The sequence below is a fragment of the Microtus oregoni genome, unplaced genomic scaffold (genome assembly GCF_018167655.1).
Source record: "Microtus oregoni isolate MIOR12 unplaced genomic scaffold, Mior012 000000F_ref0000247, whole genome shotgun sequence".
Classification (NCBI taxonomy): domain Eukaryota; kingdom Metazoa; phylum Chordata; class Mammalia; order Rodentia; family Cricetidae; genus Microtus; species Microtus oregoni.
Genome location: NW_024543059.1, coordinates 45710553 through 45731806, shown reverse-complemented (window position 1 = coordinate 45731806; position 21254 = coordinate 45710553). Strand labels below are relative to the sequence as shown.

General features: G+C 47.2%; 1 pseudogene; it reads right to left on the bottom strand.

The window, feature by feature from the left end:
• Positions 1-14873: 14873 nt before the first annotated feature.
• On the bottom strand, positions 14874-20548 carry LOC121455817 (annotated as a pseudogene).
• Between the last annotated feature and the right edge of the window lie 706 nt (positions 20549-21254).

Sequence of the window (21254 nt, the reverse complement as noted above, 5' to 3'; positions counted from 1 at the left end):
GTCCCCTATCCCAACAATAGGGAAATGAGAAAGGGAACTGGGTCCTCAAAACTCTGTCAGGACCAAGTAGGTAACCCATGTCCAGAAGGAAGAAGGTGGTTTGTCCTGATACTGTGATGAGTACCTGGGCTCCATGTCGGAGATGGTGGTGGTTGGGCCAAGGGAGCCCTAATCCCGCAATCATCTATGGTAAGGCCTAATAGTTTGGCTAGATGGCATCTGGGCCTGATGTCCTCATATTATAAGGAACATGGGGTGAGTCAACAGCCCAATGTCCCTTTTTATAACACCGTAGGCATGGTTAAGGTGGTTTACAAGGGCTCAGGCAGGCCAGGCCCCAGTGACCCTCCTGATCACATCTGAAGCAGGGACCTGGAGATTATTGGGCTTTAGGAGGAAAGGAGCCTGGGCAGTTGCCATGGCCCACTGAAAATCCTTAGCCAGCTGTAGGCCCATATTTCTTTACGGTGTGGCAGCCAGGCTCTGAAGCCATAGGCCCACCTGAGATGGTCACGTAGACCTGCAGACAGCCTCAACAATAGCCAGGATGTGCTTAGTGGGGAGAGGTGTTGGCTGAAGCTGATGACTTAATGGCAAGATGGCAGCTGCTGTCCCTAGCCACATGTTCCGGAAAGAGAATAATAATGAGGTATCCACCTGGGTTGAGTGGGGGATTAAGAGATGCTTGAAGATAAATCCTGAGATCTTCAGGAGAGAAGAAGCTTGAGATGCCAGAAGCCTGAGCTGCCCTTCCGCGATGACCTTGTAAGCTTGTCTGGTTATTCCTTGCAGCTCCATACCAGTTCAGTTAGGGAAAATAGTTATCTATGTTGGGGCCCATGGGCTCTAACAGCCAACAACAGGTATTTTTGTTTTTAGACTTTTTCATTTCTTATATACCTTGAATACCACTGCTAAGACTTCTGCCTGTAGCATCAGGGGTCCCCTCTCTAGGCTTTTAAGTTTGGCCTTAATGTCAGGAAACTCTGGGAGAAGTAGGTCATGAGGACTTGTCTTCCATCAGGGGTCTCAGACTCCAGATTAGTATATTGTAAGAGAGCTCTTGTAAGACAGTCTAGAAGTTGAGACAGGTTCTCATGTTTGTCCTGGATGACCTCTTGGACTTTTTCATAATTTACTGCTGTAAATTACTGAGTGTTGTAGTTCCATTTGGGGCTCCGGTTGGGGACTACTTCATCCCCATCTGGTGGGCAGTGATTATTTGGTAAGTTTTGTCTGCATGTACCCTAGCCTGGTCCCAGATTCACCTGCGCTCCTCAGCGAGAGAGTTGTTGGTGAGAATCATGTAAATGCTGTGGAAGATGAGGTTGTAAGATTAGGTAATATATTGGAATTCTTTTATAAAGTTAGAGGGATTATTGGTATAAAATCCCGACCTATTCTCTACTTCAGAGAGATCACTTAATGAGACAGGAATATGTCTGATCAAGCCATTTACCCTCACAAACTCCAGCAAAATGAAAACGGGGGCTGGATTAGGCCAGGTAGTGGGAGGCGGAGGGGCTTCCCATGGCTTGCAGTGTCTACATGATGACCGTCAGGTAGGGCCTTCAGCTCTTCATGGGCAAATGTGGGATGAGTGATAATATGGTTATTGACTTTCCGGGGATTTCTGGTATCTTTGTAGACCCCTGGATCAGGCCAAGTCATTTAACTGCAGATTTTCCCAGCATGCCACATCTGGCTGTTACCTAGCATCTCTACTTGGATCCTCCACATGCTCGTGTATCTTCAGAATCCTGAGAAAATCAGAGAGAGAGCAAGAGTAAAACCTCAGAGGACATGCCTACTGCCATGGATTTCTGCCAGAAACCTCAGAGCCTGGTAGCAGAGGAGAAGGCTTAGACTTGAGAGGTAAGGAGATCTATCGTAGGCTGGTCTTTTCATCGCGAGAACTGCAGACAATGGAAGGAGCAGATTGTGGGCTCTGTGTTCCTCGGATAACCTTGATCATCCCTCCTAAAAGCAGAACCTGAGAGTTTGATGGCCACTGCATTGCTCAGCTCTTCATAGTGTGCCCATTGTTCTGCCTCTTGTGTGACTTCCTGGGCAGTGTAGATCGAGAGGGCAATGACAGACTAAGAAACAAGTGCATCCAATTCTAGGCTTGCTAACCCATGAGATTACTTTGGCTTAATTATGGGAGCCTGGTGACTTGGCATCTGTATCACCTCCCCCTCCCCCCACGCACACACCCACAGCTACTCTCAGCATGGTCGACAACTATTGAAAGCTGTATCACTAAAGAGTCTCTTCTTACAGGTATATGTAACCTCAGAGAGTGGGTCTTGAGCCCCCCTCCCTTTAGGAGGTAATGTTTCAGTCCCAAAGCCACGCAGCATTCTTTTTCACACCCTCGACTAGGCTCTTGAGTCCTCCACCCTTTGACTTGCTCTCCCAATTCATGACTAATTGTAGCGGCTTAAAATGAAGGCAGACAGAAATTGTAATAATATATACAGCTTTAATTGGGAAATAGACTTACAAAACCAAAGATTCCAGCGGAGAACAGGAAAGCCAAAGGTAAGGCGGGGAGCACTCCTGCAATCTTTATAAGTAAAAAAATATCCTCGGGGGACCCCGCCCTACAAGCAAGGTGATTGGCTGGGTCTCTCCTATTTTCTAAAAGGCAATCTCCAATTGCCTTTTAGAAAAAACAATTATCTATTTTTATGTGTATGGGTGTTCTGCCTGCCTTTATATCTGTGTACCATTTGTGTGTCTGGTGCCCCGGAGCCAGAAGAGGGCATCAGACACCCTAAAACGAGTTAAAAACAGTTGTGAACTGAGAATAGAACCTGGGCCCTCTGGAACAGCAGTCAGTATTCTTAACCCCTGAGCCATCTCTCCAGAACCACCAATGGGTTTTGAAATAACAAATTGGCTATGCATCCCTAATTATACTATTACATTCATTCCATCTGATCCTCATTACTTGCTGTTAGGAATTTTGAGATTACTTTCCGGCTCCCGCTAGTTTTTGCAGTGGAGAACTTTGCTCTACAAATGCAATTAGATTTCCGCTGTATTTACTTATTTATTTTTATTTTGTAAGGATACTTAGTTTTGGGATGGCACAGGTGCACCATGCCACCTCCTCCAGACTTCACATCATGCTGGTGACCCCTCTCCTGTGATGCTAAAGTCACTGGGTTCAGGGGTCATCAGCCCCAAATCCTACCCCGTGTAGCTCTGCAGTGCTTCTCTGTGTGGCTGTGGCGCAGCCGCCATGGTGGAGGAGGAGGAGTGGTGGTGCCGCAGTGCCCGCCCTTCTGGCTGCTTCTGCATCTTCAGGGCTGCTGACGGCAGACCCTTCCAGCACCACATCAGAATGACACAGATTGGGTGCAATAGGAAGACCAGCCTGATAAATGGGAAGATCTGTATTCCCTGCAGTTAATTATTTAAGTGACAGTCCATGACTCTAAATTGAAAAACCCAAACCCTTTTCACCCACCTCTGACCCACCCCAGAGTACCTCCCTGTGTGTCTCCGGATGACAGCCACTTTTCAGACATTGTAGATGCTATTGTCTCCTCCCACACAGAGCTCTCTAGTGAGTTCTTGACTCACTCTTGTTGTAGGAGCTGCGGGCTGTGTTCCTGCCGCCCTAGCTCCTGGTCACCTGGCTAGCTTATGCCCCAAAATAATAACACACAAGCTGTATTCTTTTAAACACTGCTTGGCCCTTTATATCTAGCCTCTTCTCGGCTAACTCTCGCACCTGGACTAGCCCATTTCTAATAATGTGTGTAGCACCCCAAAGTGCGCTTACCGGGAAGATTCTAGTCTACGTCCACCCTGGGTTGGAGCTTCATTGTGTCTGCTCGGGAGAGGGGAGCATGGCATCTGTCTGAGGCGTCTTACCTCACTTCCTGTTGCTCCCAGCATTCTGTTCTGTTTACTCCACCCACCTATGTTCTAACCTAAGAGGGCCAAGCAGTTTCTTTATTTTTTAACCAGTGACCTTCCTCCATCACACTCTCTTCTTCAAAGTAGTATTGTCTGAATTCCACATCTGTCTCACAGTTAAAATTACTGTACTCCAAGTAGCACGACAGCCATTCCAGGTATGTGCCTAACTTGTCCCTCTCTCTCTCTCTCTCTCTCTCTGTGTGTGTGTGTGTGTGTGTGTGTGTGTTCCTTTTCAACCCATACTTGAGCCTTTAGGCTTTTTGTAAGTTTCTTGAATTTCTGGTTGCTTTAAGAGAAAAAATTCACAGGCCAATGAGATGTCTTAGTGGGTAAAGACACAGCAAGTCTGATGACCTTGTTCAATCCCTGAACTCATACTCATATAGGAGGAAGAGAAAACCAACTCTCTCTCTCTCTCTCTCTCTCTCTCCCTCCCTCCCTCCTTCCCTCCCCCCCTCACACACACACATCAAATAAATAACTAAATGTGATTTTTGAAAATAGGTGCTGAGGAGATGGCTCAGTGGCTGGGAGCACTTGTTGCTGTTTCAGAGGATCTGGGTTCAGTTTCTAGCACGTATGTGGAGGCTCACGAGCTTTAACTCCAGGTCAAGGGTATTCAACACCATCTTCTGGCCACCAGAAGCACACTGTACACAGATATACGCCTAGGCAAACACCCATACATATCTTGGGGCTGGAGAGATGACTCTGAGGGTGAGAGAACTGGCTGCTCCTGCAGAGGACCTGGGTTTGATTCCCAGCATCTGTGTGGAGGCTCACAGCCATCTATAACCCCAGTTCTAAGGGATTCGATGCCACCTTCTGACCTCTGTGGGCACCAAACACATATGTGGTGCACAGACATGTATGTAGGCGAAACACCCAAATAAATTAGCTAGTTAACTAATTATAGTTAGTTAAATTAAAGAATAAATTAAAGAAATCTTAAAAAGTAGAAGTGCATGAAGTACTGAATTCCAGGGGCCCGGCACAATGATGGACAGGCATAATGTTGTCTAATAACGATCATTCTGCTTAATGTTCTTATAGGTACAAAGCTACTATATTTGTAAAAATGACTCAAAGTGAACACAGCATTCAGTACATGTGCAAACTCTGCTCATATATTCAGCAGGGAAGGTGTCCCAGCATTGTAGAGCACTAGGGGCACCAGCAGGAGACTGACGACCAGGTAGTGAGGGCACCCGCTGCCTTCTGTCTGCTCTACCCACAGTGGGAAATGGTAACACACGCCTTGAATTCCAGTACTTGGAGACAGGCGCAGACAGATCTCTGAGAGTTTGAGGCCAGCCTGGACTTCAGGGCAAGTTCCAAGACAGCCAGGGCTACACAGAGAAACCCTGTCTCATAAAAACAAAACAAAACAAAAAAAACAAAAAAAACAAACAAACAAAAAAAAGAAAGCAAGCAAGAAAGAAAAAAACCCCAGAAAGAGCAAAAAGAAATCATCTTGAAGATGCAAGAAGAAAGAGAGGCTGTTCAGAGCGGTTATAGCTCATCAGAGCTGTCGCTGTCTAGGTGAGAACTGTTATCAGGATCAGAGGTGTCACTGTCCAGGTGAGAACTGTTATCAGGTAGGAATTGTTGAGTGAAATCACTCTCTGCCTCACTTTTCCAACCCTCAACAGTAGCAGCAACACCCACATTGTTGCCTGCTTTGTCTTTATAGTAAACACTGCACTGCTTTGTGTGTGCAATGGGAGACAGGGTTACCTCTCTCAGGTGAATACTGAGGAACAGCAACTCCGTGATGCTGGTAAGTTTACCTAAGTCGACAAACTCAGCCACGGCCTTCTGAGCACAAAGAGCATTTTCCAATTGCACACAGACTTCTGTTTGTACCGTCTTTGTCAACATTAGACGTGAGTCAGATTGGCTAGTATATTGCTCACACAGTGTGTGAAAGAGCTACTTCCTTTTCCTAATATACATATTTTATTTAGAACATCTCCTTATATCTCTGATCTCACTGAGTTTTCCCTGTCCACATTGCTTTTTGTAGCTTTTTCATTTTGTGTCTCTGTAGTATTATGCTTTTATCCCCTCTCTTTTTCCCTGAATTTATTAATGCTTTGTGTGTGTGTGTGTGTGTGTGTGTGTGTGTGTGTGTGTGTGTGTAAGTGATGGATCTTGCTTCATTATTCCTTAAATGTGTGTAGGCAGAGTTTTTTGGTTGGGTCTGTCAACTGACTCTGTCCCATCAGCTGGCTTCCAAATAGCCATCCATAGATTTATTATTAATTATAAATGCTTGGTACATAGCTCAGGCTGGTTACTAGCTAACTCTTACATTTTAAACTAACCCATATTTCTTATCTACCCTTTATCATGTGGCTATACCTTCTTACAACACAGCACTTTTATCCTGTTGTTCTCTGTGTCTCTCATGGCTCCAAGATTCTACCCTTCTTCCTCCCAGCATCCTCTGTCTGGCTGTCCCACTTCTGTCCCCTGCCTAGCTACCAGCCAATCAGCTTTGTATTAGCAATGAGAGCTGCTTTCCTAGGCAGCAGTACTGAGTGGCACACCTGCTGTCAGCTACTTTCCTCCTAACTCTGAGCAGGCATACAATGACCTGGGCTCTAAGTAGGTAACAGGCCAGGCATGTCAGCCCAGTCATTTGGGAGCCATTCTGTAGATGAAGACTGCTCGTTCATTTCCCAGCTGCCCAGACCAAAATAATCACACAGAAACTATATTAATTACTCTATTTGGCCAGTGGTTTAAGCATATTTCTAGCTAGTGCTTACATCTTAAATTATCTCATTTCTAGTCATCTGTGAATCACCGCAGGGTTGTGGCCTACAGGAAAGGTTCTGGCTGGTGGCTGGCATCGTTCTCCTTTGGTAGCTACATTGTGTCTCTTTGGCATCTTTCTCCTTTGGTAGCTACATTGTGTCTCTTTGGCATCTTTCTCCTTTGGTAGCTACATTGTGTCTCTTTGGCATCTTTCTCCTTTGGTAGCTACATTGTGTCTCTTTCACTCTACCTACTTTCTCTCTCTCTCTCTGTCCAGATTTCCTGCCTGGCTTTACTCTACTAAGCTATTGGCTGAAACAGCTTATTTAATAATCAGTGGTAATAAAACATAGTCATAGCATACAGAGGGGAATCTCACATCATCTTCCCTTTTCTTTCTAAATAAAAAGGAAAGTTTTAACTTTAACATAGTAAAATTACATATAATCAAACAGGTATCGAGCAAGAATTACAGTTACAATATTTATACCTACTTTATCTTTTATCATAACTAAGGAAAATTATAACTATCTATTCTTCAACTCCATCAAAGACTCCAGAAGGATCTATTACCTAAGTAAACAGGAAGTGCATTGTAAACTGTTGGCAGAGCATGGGACTTTTAATCCCAGTGTCATGGGGTTTGGTCCCCATGTTGGGCACCATTTTGTAGGCAAAGACTGTTCCTTTCCCAGATGCCCAGTCCCAAATAGTAACACAAAACTCTATTAATTATAACTCTGTTTGCCCAATAGCTTAAGCATATTTTTAGGTAACTCTTACATCTTAAATTAACCCATTTCTATTCATCTGTGAACCACAAGGTTGTAGCCTACCGGTAAGGTTCTGACTGGCAGCTGGCATCTCTGTCCTTCAGAAGCTACATGGCATCTCCTTCACTCTGCCTACTTCCTCTCCATATCTTCTGTCTGGATTTCCTGCCTGGCATGTTCTTGACCTTCTGAACCTCAGAATGTGGCTTTGTGGAAAACAGCTTCTTTGTGGAAGTAACTTGAGAGACAGTCATGCTGGCTCGGGGTAGGAACTGAATCCACTGACTGTTGCTTTGTGCGTGGGTGTTTTCCCTGCATGTACATCTGTGTGCCACATGCATGTCTGGTGCACACAGAGGCTGTAAGAGGCCATCAGATTCCCTGAGGCTGGAGTTGCAGACATGTGTGTACTTCCAGTAGGTGCTAGGAATTAATCCTGAGTTCTAAACACTGGCTGACCTCCAGCCATGATTCCTACTTTTTATGAATTCTAGGACCTAAGACCGGGAGTTGGTACCAGTCTCCTTTAGTGTATATCTTCATATATTCTCAGTTCAATTAACCTGATCAAGATAACACTTTATTTTTTTTAAAAAAAAAAAAGCCTACAGGCTAATCTAATCTTTAAGAAAAAAATACTCTCACAGATAGGCCTGGTGGCTTATTTCCCAGGTGTCCCAGTTCCTGCCAAGTTGACAACAGTAGCAGCAGAATCTACCATTCCTGGATTTCTATACACCCCCTTCTCCTCACCTGGCCCCCATGTTTCTCAGTCTCCTCTCAGCAAGCTTATATCATGCTGGTTTTCTTTCACTGGGAGGAAAAATGACCCTTGATAAGCTTTGAAGTGTCTCGTTATGATTCTCAGGTCTATGTTCCCTCTCATTTTTTCTCATTGAGGATCCCTGTACAGCTCATTCCCTTTTGTGAGCCAGATCATGTTTTGTGTTTTTTAAAAAATTATGTTTACAAATGTTTTGCCTGTATATGTTAGTCTATGCACCATGAGCATGCAGTGGAAGCTGGGAATTGAACCCAGGTCCTGTGAAGGATCAGGTGCTCTTAACTACTGCAGTAACTCTACAGTCCTGGGTTTTGTATTGTATACTGTTTGGGACAGTATATCATGTAGTACTGAACTCCTGATTCTCCTGCCCCTGCCTCCCAATGCTGGGCCACTCTTGCCCACATGGTATTATAACCAAAGACAGTAGAAACACTTCATTCCAGCCAACATGTTCTTATAATGTAAGTCTGACTATTCTGTTGTGAAGTGAGTCTTTGAAGCTGGGTGGGCTTTCATCCTTGTTTCAGTATATCATAAGTAGCATTATGTCACTATTAAGACCACAACATTAGAAGTCACGGGCTTTATCTGAATGCTTGTTCTCTTTTTAAATTTATTCAAATACTATGTGTATGGTTGTTTGTCTGCAGGTGTGTATATATGTGAACAATTCTTGTGCAGCACCTGTGGAGGGCAGAAGAGGGCATGAGTTCCTGGAACTGCAGTTACAGATGGTTGTGGGCTACTGTGCAGATACTAGGAACTGAACGTGGGTCCCATGCAAGAGCAGCCAGGGCTCTTAACCTGATCCATTTCTCCAGACCCTGAATGCCTGTTTTTGAAGCCTTCAGATGCAATATAATAATTAAGTCCATGCTGATGCCAGTGAACTATAGGAAACCCAGTGCAGCCTATATAGAACCTGCACTGAGAGGCCCTGAAATGAACATGATAGACATCAAAGCTGAGTGTGGTGGTGCATGCTCACCCCAGCACTCAGGGGGCAGAGTGAAACAGATGTCTGTGATCTAGAAAATAGCCTGGTAGTGTCTCAGAAAATTGGGAATCAGTCTGTCCCAAGACCCAGCAATACACTCTTGCGCATAGACCCAAGGATACACACTCATACCACAAGGACATTTGCTCAACTGTGTTCACAGCGGCATTATTCATAATAACCAAAACCTGGAAACAACCTAGATGCCCCTCAACCAAAGCATGGATAAAGAAAAACTGGTACATTCACACAGTGGAGTACTACTCAGCAGTAAAAAACAAACAAACAAACAAAAACCAATGACATCTTGAAATTTGCATGAAAATGGATGGAGCTAGAAAAAAAACGTCCTGAGTGAGGTAACCCAGACCCAGAAAACAAACACAGTAGGTACTCACTCACGGTGGGCCCTAGTTGTAAAGGACGACCAGGCTACAATCCACAGCCCCAGAGAAGCTCGGTAACAGGGAGGACACACGGGTCCTCCTGGGAATGGGAAATAGACAAGAACTCCTGGGAAAATGGGAATATGGAGGAGAACAGCAGAAGGAGAGGGGCAGGGGAGAAGGGAAGGCAGGAAGAGAACATGAGGGAATGAGATGGGGGAAGGACAGAGAGGGAGAGCAAGGAAAGAGATATCTTGATTGAGAGAGCCATCGTGGGGCTAGCAAGAAACTTGGCTCTAGGGAAATTCCCAGGAATCCACCGGATGACCCCAGTTAAAGCCCTAAGCAATAGTGGAGTCGGTACCTGAACTGACTTCCCTGTAATCAGATTCATGACTGCCTTAATAGTCATCATAGGACCTTTGATGGAGGAAGGTCATTGGCTAATAAAGGAACTGCCCTGGCCCATTTTATTGGTTAGAGGATAGGTGGGAGGAGTAAACAGAACAGAACACTGGGAGGAAGAGGAAGTGAGCTCAGACTCGACCGCTGTCCTCTCGGGAGCAGACGCCTGAGAGAGACGCCATGCTCCTGGCTCCTGGGCAGACGCACGCTAAGAAGCTCTGACCCAGGATGGACATAGGCTAGAATCTTCCCGGTAAGCGCACCTAGGGGCGCAACACAGATGATTAGAAATGGGCTAAATTAATATGTGAGAATTAGCCTAGAAGAGGTTAGATAGAAATGGGCCAAGCGGTGTTTAAATGAATACAGTTTGTGTGTTGTTATTTCGGGCATAAGCTAGCCGGGCAGGCGGCTGGGGGTGCTGAGAATGCAGCCCCGCCGCTCTTATTACTACAGACCTTCATCTAGCAACTGATGGAAGTAGATGCAGAGCCAAGCACTGGGCCAAGGTCCCAGAATCCAGTCAAAGAGAGGAGCGATTTGACCAAAGGGGTCAAGCCCACGATGGGGATACCTAGAGGAATAGCTAATCTGAGCAATTGGGAGCTCCAGGGGAACCTTCATAGGCTCAGACTAGGCCCTCTGAATGTGGGGGACAGTTGTGTGGCTGGAGCAGTCTGTGGGGTGACTGGCAGTGGGACCAAGTTTTCTCCCTAGTGCGTGAACTGGCTTTTTAGAGCCCGTTCTTTTTGAGGGATACCTTGCTCAGCCTAAGAGCCATGTGCCAGACGTCGCTGACTCCCATAGGAAGCCTCACCCCCTCCGAGGAGTGAAAGGGGGGTGGTGAGTGGAAGGTGGGGGAAGAGTCAGGAGGGAAGGCGGAGGGAACTGGGATTGGTAGCAAAATGATAAAAGATAATTTAAAAAAAGAAAGAAAGAAAGAAAGAAAGAAAACAGCCTGATCTACATAGTGAGTTCCAAAACAGCCAGGGTTACATAGAGAGCTTTTAAAATATAAAACACAGGGGCTGGAGAGATGGCTCAGTGGTTAAGAGCACTGACTGCTCTTCCAGAGGTCCTGAGTTCAATTCCCAGCAACCACATGGTGGCTCACAACCATCTGTAATGAGATCTGGTGCCCTCTTCTGGCCTTCAGGCATATGTATATACACTGTATACACAATAAATAAATAAATATTAAGAAAAGAAAAAATATATATAAAACACAAAATAAAAAAAAATTGAAACAGTTCCAAGGACATACATGGTTAACATGGAAGGACAAATCTCAATTGTAGACGAAGCACTTCAGAAAACTAATAAATGCTGAGGATGGGAGAAACAGTCTTCCCCAACAAGAGTCCCACATTGGTTATCCAATATTAAGTGGACAGTCTTGAAATCATATTCACACAAGAAACATTATATGGAAAGAGCAGGTTGTATTTATTTATCTAGGAACAACACCACACACACACACACACACACACACACACACACCAGCAATTACAGAAATAGAGGGCATCAATTTGAGAGGGAGCAAGGGTGTTTAGAGGGTGAAGAAAGTGTTTGGTTGGAGCCTCCATCCCAAGCCCCTCCCCTGGAGTTGTCTCAATCCAGACTCTGCCCCTGAGAAAGTTCAAATGATGACCCATCCCCAGAGATGCTCAAGAAACTCCCATAGGGTATTTAAACTGCCCTCCAGAGAACAAATGTGGTTTTCCTATCTTTCTTTCCTGTCTCCTCTTTGGGGGGTTGGAGGGCCACGTGGGAGCATGGTATCCATTAAACACGGGCTTTTTCTAATTCACTTGCTTTGGTCTGATTTGGATGATCGGGTCAGCAGAGAGGTTTATCGGGGTTCAGAAACTTTTCAGTAGGGGAAGAATGTTGTAATTAAATTTTAATTTCAAAAAATTAAAAAAAAATTAAAGAAGATTGCCCCAGTTCCGGGGTATCATTCTTAAGACTCCACTCCAGCTACACGGCTGCGCGAAAAGCCAAGGTTAAAGCCGCTCCAGCATCCCTCCAATCCCTGACCCACACAACATTTGAAAAGCCAAGGTTACAGCCGCTCTAGGGAACCCTCAAATCCCTGACCACGTCATTTGAAAAGCAGGAGTATCTGCAAACCTTAGCAGTCAGTGCGATTTGTTACCACAAATTTGTAGTGATTTGTAGCAGTAGATGACCAGAATATTCTCCCTGCACCATATCCTTGGCTTTGTGCTTCCAGGTTCCCCTAGATTTCCTGTGGATTTTGCCAGTCCGTAGACTTTGAGGTAGGGTTGGAGGTGAAGAAAACTCACCTGTACTTAGCTTCGTAGGTTGAGGTGATGGGGAAGTTGGGTAGGACCACCTCACTGACACACCCTGCTGAAACTGCTTAGATTGGATTATCCACCCTAGTGAGGCATGCTTGGGTAGAACTGGCCCAGCAAAGGGGGTCTTTCCTTCACTTTCTACCTGTGCTTTTTCTTAGGAACATAAAAGAGGTCAAGACTCAATGGTGATATTTTTGGTCGAGAAATTAATACATAAGCAACGACTATACCAAGAAATGATTCTGAAAGACCTAGATAAATTCAGACACCCCCCCCCCCCCAAGCAGGAAGAAATAGAGCCAAAAATCTAAGCAGGGAGAGAAGAATCAGAAATCTAGGATTAGCCGGTTCAGTTTCAGGAACTAGCTGAAGATAAAGTTAGATTGTAATCTTGAGGATAATCTTGAGAAACAGGGAGTTGCCCCCTTGTGATCATCACTGGTATTTTCTGTGACACCCTCCCTACCCCTTTCGGATTACTGGGCTGTGGTTTCTTCCTTTAAAAATCCCTTCCCCCGGGGTACTCGGGGTCAAACTCCTCCCCTGCGTGGGTTATGAGTTTCGGCCCCAGTGCACTGGTACCTGTCAATAAACTTCCTGTGATTGCAGCAAGAAAGGTCTCTCGTGAGTTCCTGGGGGGGTCATGTTATCCCAAGACTTGAGTGAGAGTCTCTCCACCCTGGGGGTCTTTCAATTCCAGAACCACTCCTTCCATTGCAAACCTCTCAATTTTGTCCATGACCCTGCAGAACTTAGACATGACAAGCTCAATAGAGGCCTGAGTCTCAGTCGTTTACCCTAACACAATACCTGGTTCAAAAAAGACCACAAATTGAGACCACCCAGACACCACCCAGGAACAGACCATGCAAAGGAAATTCCTAACATTCCAACCATTGTAGGTAGGATCACCTGCCAGCACACACCCATCACTTTTAAACAGGACACCCCTAGACAAATGTCAGCCAATCAGGGGTCCTGAACCTTAGAAGTCCCTCACCCCAACCTCTGCTATGATAAAAACCCCACCCCAAGTGATCTCAGGGCTCTCCGGTCTCCAATACATTGGACACGTGGAGAGTCTGAGTTCGAACTTAAATAAAAATAAGGGTCCTTTGTTTTTGCATACAGGATCCGGTCTCCTACTTGACTTTTGGGGGACTCTGTGATCCGGGCATAACCAGCCCCATTGGACTCCTCCTTTCCTCCTGCACCCAATCTGATCTGAGAGGCGAGGACACTGTGAAAAGTAGCTCAATGCCATGCTACCTTGGTAAAGCTGGTGGTTGTCTTCTGGTGGTGTTTGGCCTCTGGCCTTCTAACCTCATCCCTCCAGCCCCTCTGGGAATACCAGACCTGAGCTGATCATTTTCCCTAAGGAGCAACTTGTCCATAATGGGGCTAAGGACTGCTGACTTTGCTGAAGGGTATGTTAGGATGGTCAGTAAGCATAGGCATTGTCAGAATTCCTTCCCTGGGGAGAAGTAAACAGCGTCTACCCCATTCTCTCAGGGTCCCAACAACAAAGTGGAGTTTCACCCTTGTTCAACCTGGGGACCCAGTGAGTTTAGTGAGCTTACTTAGAGCACATGAGCAAGGGGCTAGAGGAGCCCTGGGACCTAACGCAGACAAGCTGGAGTGTTCACGCAGCATGAATGGATAGAGCTCTCTCTTCAGCTAACTTCTTCCCCAGTCTAAAAGCACACGGGGGGGACAAGAACTCCTCACCCCACTCCCATCCATATGCAATGAAGAAGAAATCACTTACAAACGACAGGATGGATGCCTGGTGCCCACAACTACAGGTACATACACACACCTCCCAGCCCCATCCCTCCTAGCAATCCTGACACTGCTTTAGGGGCTGCAGGAGCTCCCTTTGGTCTTAAAGCTCTGATCACATTCCTGTAGTCTGTCCTCAGAGGAAAGAACAAGACTGTCTGGTGGCACATGCCTATAATCCCAGCACTTGGGGGACAGGGGCAGAAGATCCATCTAAATAGTCCTGGCCAGCCAGGGCTAGAGTTGAAGGAACACTAGCCCACAGGGGCATGTGGCTCTGGCAGGTCTCACCCTCTTCTCATTCCCTTTGCCTTGCTAAAAGCCATTAGATGGCATTCCCAAAGCTACCCACCAAGGACTGTTCCTTTATTTGGCCAGTCCCTCCTCCTGAGACCGACTACCAAATTCCAGTTATCAACCTATTGAAGTCCAGCAATCAGAAGCCCCTTTTGGCTCACCTAATTAACATGCCCAATTAAAATTAAACACCTCATCCTAACACGGAGCGTCCCCCTTTACTTTTATTTTTTTATTTATTTTTTATTTTTATTTTTTCTTAAAGCTTTTTACTTTGAGACATCATGGAAATAAACCATACAGGGACACATGGAAAAGACATGATCACAGAACAATGTTAACACGAAAGCATCAATGACTGTCAGCTAACGTTGAAGCTGAAGTTCTGGGAGTTTGACATGATTCAGGGGCTGAAAGAACAGATTAGTATTCCTCTCTTTCTTCCTTACCCTCTCTTTCAACAGAATCCACACCAACCTCCTCATAATCCTTCTCCAGGGCAGCCACATCTTCACGGGCCTCAGAGAACTCCCCCTCCTCCATGCCCTCACCCACATACCAGTGCACAAAGGAATGCTTGGCATAGCTCAGATCAAATTTGGGATCTAGGCAAGCCCAGGCCTCAGCAATGGCTGTGGTGTTGTTCAGCATGCACACAGCTCTCTGGACCTTGGCCAGGTCTCCACCAGGTACCACAGTGGGACACTGGTAATTAATGCCAACCTTGAAGCCAGTGGGGCACCAGTCCACAAACTGGATGCTGTGCTTGGTCTTGATGGTGGCAATGGGAACCACATCACCACGGTACAGCAGGCAGCAAGCCATGTATTTACCGTGGTGAGGGTCACATTTCACCATCTGGTTGGCTGGCTCAAAGCAGGCATTGGTGATCTCTGCTACTGTAAGCTGTTCATGGTAGGCTTTCTCAGCAGAGATGACAGGGGCATATGTGGCCAGAGGGAAGTGGATGCGAGGGTAGGGCACCAGGTTGGTCTGGAATTCTGTCAGGTCAACATTCAGGGCTCCATCAAATCTGAGGGAAGCAGTCTGGCTAATGAGGCAGTTAAGGTTAGTGTAGGTGGGGCGCTCAATGTCGAGGTTTCTACAACAGATGTCATAGATGGCCTTGTTGTCCACCATGAAGGCACAGAGTGCTCCAGGGTGGTGTGGGTGGTGAGGATGGAGTTGTAGGGCTCAACCACAGCGGTGGAAACCTGGGGGGCTGGGTAAATGGAGAACTCCCACTTGGACTTCTGTCTGTAATCAACATAGAGCCTCTCCATCAGCAGGGAGGTGAACCCAGAGCCAGTTCCCCCGCCAAAGCTGTGGAAGACCAAGAAGCCCTGAAGAACTGTGCACTGGTCGGCTAGTTTGCAAATTCTGCCAAGACAAGGTCAGTGATCTCCTTGCCAATGGTGTAGTGGCCAGGGGCATAGTTATTGGCAGCATCTTCCTTGCCTGTGATGATCTGCTCAGGGTAGAAGACCTGGCAGTGGGTACTGTTGTTCCTTTGCGGAACTACAGCTCCCAGCATTCTCCTGGACTATGGACATATTCCCAGAAGCCTTTGCATTCCCTGTTAAAAAGCGAGGGCCCCCACGAGCTCTCTCTCTCTCTTTCCCGCCTCTCCTGTCGTGTCAGCACACCTGTACTTGCCCGTTGTTACCCCCCCCCCCCCATTAAAAGTGCACCCACGTGGGACCTCTGCATGTCTGTGTTTTCTTCCCAGTGTAACCGCCTCGGTCTTCCAAAACCCCCTCAGGCTCTAACCCCACCCGCCACCTTGCGCCTTCCTTCACCCCGCCCCTCACACGCTCGCGCGCAGCAGAGTCTGGCCCTGATCAACTCAAACCAGCCACCGTTCTGCCCCTGCTGGAAGTAGCGGGCACAGAGGGCCTGATGAAAGTTCACGTTCCTTTCGCCTTATCGGAACTTTCACACATTTCTAAGTTACTCGGGTCATACACAGCTGACCCCACTAATTTCACAAAAGAGTTTCAATATTTAACCCAATCTTACAACCTAACTTACCATGGTATTTATATGATTCTCTGTAATAACTTGCTTCCCAAGGAGTGCCGGCGGGTCTGGGAACAGGCGAGGCTGCAAGCTGATGAAGTTCATCAAAGGCTGGCTTCCCATCCCCCAGGGGCAGAGGCGGTGCCGGACCAGGGACCCCACTGGGATTACAACTCTTCCGGGGGCATTCTGGCCAGAAACCAGTTCCTAACTTGCCTCATGGTGGGGCTAAGGAAGGCTGCTCTCAAACCAGTAAATTATTCTAAACTCGCAGAAATTTTCCAAGACACTAAGGAAAATCCTTCTGCATTTCTTGACCACCTTACTAAAGCTATGTTACAGTTCACAAACATGGATCCAGAATCCACGGAGGGCAGACAGCTTCTGATGACCCATTTCATCAACCAATGCTACTCAGACATCAAGGCAAAAGCTCAGACATTTGGAGAAGGATCCCCTAACCTCACAGGCACAGATCCTGGAGGCGGCCTTCAAGGTGTACCACGCGAGGAACGACAGAGCCCGAAATCCTTGCCACGTAATCACCGCACCCGCCCAGCCAGCCAAGGTGACGGACTCCACTACCCGTCCTCTCCATACGGCTCCCCCGCACCCCGGGGTGCGTGAGCCGCCAGGCCCATGCTTCAAGTGTGGTAAGACAGGTCACTGGGCGAAGGGATGCCCCAATCCCCATCGCAACCCAAGGGGCCCCTGCCCAAGGTGCTACAGGGAGGGTCACTGGTCCGCAGATTGTCCTCATGCATTCGATGACGCGGGGGCAGCGGTCCCAGAGGACCCCCAGGTTGGCCTATTGGGTTTGGCCCTGGAAGACTGAAGGTTCCCGGGCTCCTCCATCTACAACCTGACTGCTACGCCCATCTGCAACCAGGAGCCACGGGTACTTCTTACAGTGTCGGGACGCCTCATCTCATTTCTCTTGGACACCGGAGCAACATATTTGGTTCTAAGGGAATTTTGGGGGCCAACCTCTCCCTCAAGCTCCCCTATCGTCAGGGTAGGGGGACAGCCTTATCTACCTCACCAAACTCCACCTTTCAATTGCATATTTAGAGGTATCTTTCTCACTCATTCATTCCTAGTTCTACCAACCTGTCCAATCCCACTCTTGGGAAGGGATCTTCTGACCAAGCTGGGAGCCTCCATTTCTTTCGCACCCCCCACCCGTTTTGTTTCAGATTCGTCGGTGACACAGCTGCTGCTTCTCCTGGCCCCACAATCTTCTGATACTAACATGCCTTTTCCTCTTCCAGCCTCCCAGGTGGATCTCACGCGGCCATCTGGAAGGAACGCGGGCTTCTCACGGCGAAGGGAGGGTCTATTATAGGAATTATTCACTGTCGGTCTCATCAGTCTGACAGTTCTATTGTTTCCAAGGGAAATAACCGGGCTGACAGAGCAGCTAAGACAGCAGCACTTAGCCCAGATCTGTCTCAGTTACCTCAGGGAGTCCTTACAGCACAGCCCACAACCTCGCAGACACCTCCTAACACTCAACAGTTCCTGTCCTACCTACACCAGCTTTTTCATCCCAATGAGAAAGCTCTACTTCATTTTGTAAAAACGCATATCAAACCCACGCCTGAGGATATCAGGTTCCTAAAAGCCACCACTGCCTCCTGTCAGATCTGCCAAAAGTCAGATCCCAGGACCAAATATCATAGTTTCCCTTTCCCTACCCACCAGGCAAGGGGCTCCCTTCTGGGAACTGACTGGCAGCTGGATTTTATGTTCTTCTCCGAGAGATTATTCCCCGGTTTAAACTCCCAACTTCTCTTCAGTCAGATAACGGTCCACTTCTCAGATTTCTCAAAATCTGTCTAAAGCGCTTGGAATCCCCTGGAATTTTCACATACCGTACCATCCTCAGTTGTCAGGTAAGGTAGAATGAACTAACCGCTCTTTAAAGGAAGCTCTCGTTAAGATGTCACAGGAACTTCACCTCGACTGGGTAAGACTTCTGCCCCTCGCTCTTCTCAGGCTTCGGGTTCTTCCAAAGGGCCCCCTTTTTATTTCACCCTTTGAACTCATGTATGGGCGGCTGGTCTTAACCCCCGACCTCTCATCGGGGACCTCTCCCCTTCCTGACCACCTGCTCACTCCCCTCCTTTTCCACTTACATTCGCTACTGTGGGACTTCACAGATCACTCACTACCTCAACCATGTGCTAATACATGTCCACCGCCGGTTAACATAGGGGATAAGGTATTACTCTCACCCTCAGGCCAGCATCCCTCACCTCCTTCTCCTAAATGGCAGGGCTCTTTCAGAGTAATTCTTCTGACTCCCACAGCTGCCAAGCTTGAAGGAATTCCTCATTGGATTCACCTGTCACATCTTAAACCGTTTATCTCCACAGCTCAAGATAATCCTTCATACACGGTAACTCAGACGGGACCTTGTTCTCTTAAGTTCCAAAGGACACCAGGTTCAGCTTCCTCTACTCCAGTCTAAGGAAGACAGTGGTCCCATCCATCGCTGTGTTAACACACCCTCCCTTCTTTAAATTCACAAATAGCCAAACAGCTGTCGTTACAGGTACCATCATCAAATACAGAGTCAAGGGCTCAGGTGGTGAGCAGATTCTCAACAAAGTTCTTTGACATAACAGGTCAGCCACTGACTGCAGCAGTGGCCCCTGAAATGTTAAGGAATATACAGTTAAAATCTATTTCTTTTAAGACACTTTCTTTAAGCTCCAGGCCAGCCCGACCCACCTAAACAAATCAAACACAAGCAGATCACTAATGGAATAAGTATCATTTAATTTTTTATCATTCTTAACCCCAGACATCCTAAGACTCCCTCACCCCAGATCTCTTCTCCCCGCCCCCCTTTAATTTTTTCTCTTCTACTAATGCAACTTTTGCCTTCCAGCATCTTAATGATGACCCAGCTACTTAGAAAAAGCCAGACAGATTTCTTCAATCAGCCACTGATGGAGGAAGGTCATTGGCTAATAAAGGAACTGCCTTGGCCCATTTTATTGGTTAGAAGATAGGTGGGTGGAGAAAACAGAACAGGATACTGGGAGGAAGAGGAAGTGAGCTCAGAGACTCGACAGCTCTCCTCTCGGGAGCAGACGCCTCAGAGAGATGCCATGCCCTGCTCCCAGGATGAAGCTCCGACCTAGGATGGACATAGGCTAGAATCTTCCCGGTAAGCGCACCTTGGAGTGCTACACACAGATGATTAGAAATGGGCTAAATTAATATGTGAGAATTAGCCTAGAAGAGAATGGGCCAAGCAGTATTTAAATGAATACAGTTTGTGTGTTGTTATTTCGGGCATAAGCTAGCCGTGTGGGCGGCTGGGGTGCTGGGGACGCAGCATCGCCCCCTTACTACTACAAGCCACCTCAGACGCCAGCCAAGACCTCAAACGCCAGTGGGACATCGCCAGAATAATCGGGCATTCCCTGGTTCCCCCGATGCCCAAAGCCAGCAGGAAGCAGTCATGAGAGACCGGGCTATGCCCCCATTCCCTACCCTTTAAGGTCCCCCAATTTTTTTTAATCAAACTAAAAGGGTGAAATGTTGTTCCTTTGCAGAACTACAGCTCCCAGCATTCTCCTGGACTATGGACATATTCCCAGAAGCCTTTGCATTCCCTGTTAAAAAGCGAGGGCCGCCAGGAGCTCTCTCTCTCTTTCCTGCCTCTCCTGTCGTGTCAGCACACCTGTACCTGCCCGTTGTTACCCCTCCCTCATTAAAAGTGCACCCACGTGGGATCTCCACGTGTCTGTGTTTTCTTCCCAGTGTAATGTCTTTACCCTCTAACCCGCAGACAAGAAAGCCAGCCAGAAATTAGGAACAACAGATACCAGTGCGAACTTAATCAATAACCGTGGGCTCCAGGTCTACGAACACTGCCTGGGGCACATGCTTGCCAGTGCCTGTCTCACTGAAGGTGTGGAAGGAGTCATCTCCTCCACCAATGGTCTTGTCACTGGCATCTGGCCTTCAGGCCGGATACCATGTTCCAGGCAGTAGAGTTCCCAGCAGGCATTGCGGATCTGGACACCAGCCTGGCCGACGTGGATGGAGGTGCACTCACACATGGTAGCTATGGGTTAGAAAGTGAGGGTGGCAGAGAGGACACCGGGTCCCGGTTACCGTTCCCGACAGCTAAGAGTAGAGGTAAATAACTCAATGAGACCCCCTTTACTTTAATAAGCCACCATTTGCCCACTTGCCACATCTGTTCTCTCTATCCAGAGACAGTCCTTTGTCCCACCCCCACCCAAACAGAACAAATACCCCCTCCCATTTCCCTTGCTCCCTTCCCCTCCTCCCTGGTCCTCACTGCCACACCAAAGCCTTTCCTAACGCAGACCTCCCTCTGCTCTTTTCTTACACCTGCCAGGTCATTTGCTGCTGTTGCTGTCAGAGTCAGGAGGGAGCCACTTTAGCTTTTCTTCCTCGTTTAATAAAGGATCTCTCTGTGAAAAGAGGTGTTTGGGTGTGGTTTGCGCCTGATCCGGGATCTGGGAGGAAGCCCCTGCTGTGCAGTGTCCTTGTCGTCCCCCTTCAAGAGTGGCTTAGCCCAGGAGAGACTTTGACCACCTCTCCGTTTATTCTCACAGTTCTCTTCACTCTCTGACCGACCTCTCCGCATTTTCTCCTCGCGGGCCTGTTCTACATTGTTACTATTCTGCACTAATTTTTGTTTCTTTCTTTTGTTTTTAAACTCTAAGTGAGGATACACATTTTTCTTCAGGGAACCATAACATATCCCCAGGACGGTGTACAGAAAGGTTCATTTCA